At 31.6% G+C, this 910-nt stretch overlaps 1 protein-coding gene across 1 annotated transcript in view; it reads right to left on the reverse strand.

Moving 5' to 3' along the window:
- Positions 1–910, reverse strand: part of LOC113828065 (retinol dehydrogenase 12) — a 14,617-nt gene extending 13,707 nt beyond the window's left edge. The window contains exon 1 of the mRNA XM_070125874.1: positions 797–910. The gene's annotated coding sequence lies outside the window, so the exon portion shown is untranslated. The remainder of the gene's footprint in view (positions 1–796) is intronic.

Below are 910 nucleotides of genomic sequence, written 5' to 3' on the forward strand. Positions count from 1 at the left end.
GATAGTTATGATTATGAGTAATGCTGATGATAGTTATGATTATGAGTAATGCTGATGATAGTTATGATTATGAGTAATGCTGATGATAGTTATGATTATGAGTAATGCTGATGATAGTTATGATTATGAGTAATGCTGATGATAGTTATGATTATGAGTAATGCTGATGATAAGGAAGATGATAATGCTTGTACTAGTTATGATAGTACCAGCAATAGTTATTACTATTTTCATCAGTATTTTTATAATTATTAACCTTGTCATTAGTTGTAATGATTGTGCATATACTGATGATAATGACGGTGATGATGATAATGATTGGTAATTAAAGTTTTTACTTAGTTTTGTACTTTCTATTAAGGCATTACTACTCCACTACGAAAATCACTACTAATAAAAATGATAATAATTGCAATAAGAATAGTTGATGATAATAGTGATAGTAATGATAATGATAATGATAATAGGAATAATAATAATAATAATAATGGTGGTGGTGGTTATGATGATGATGATGATGATGATGATAATGATAGTGATGGTGATGATAATGATAATAATGATGATAATGATGATAATAATTATAATGATAATGATGATAATAATTATAATGATAATGATGGTGATTATGATGATAATAATAATAATAATAATAATAATGGTGATGATGATGATAATGATGGTGATGATGACGGTGATTGTGATCATAATGATGCGAATGATAACAAAAACAACAGCAAAAACGATAATAATCACAACAACCATAACATTCCCAAGGCACTGGCCACGGACTCACCGCTCGGAGGATCTCGCAGCTTTTTCTTTCCGTCCGTCTGTCCCGCTGACGCCTTGGGGTTCTGACTCGTGCTCTCGCTGTGTCGTCTGGCAGCTGACGCCCGACTGACTGACT

The sequence above is a fragment of the Penaeus vannamei genome, chromosome 9 (assembly GCF_042767895.1).
Source record: "Penaeus vannamei isolate JL-2024 chromosome 9, ASM4276789v1, whole genome shotgun sequence".
Taxonomy (NCBI): Eukaryota; Metazoa; Arthropoda; class Malacostraca; order Decapoda; family Penaeidae; genus Penaeus; species Penaeus vannamei.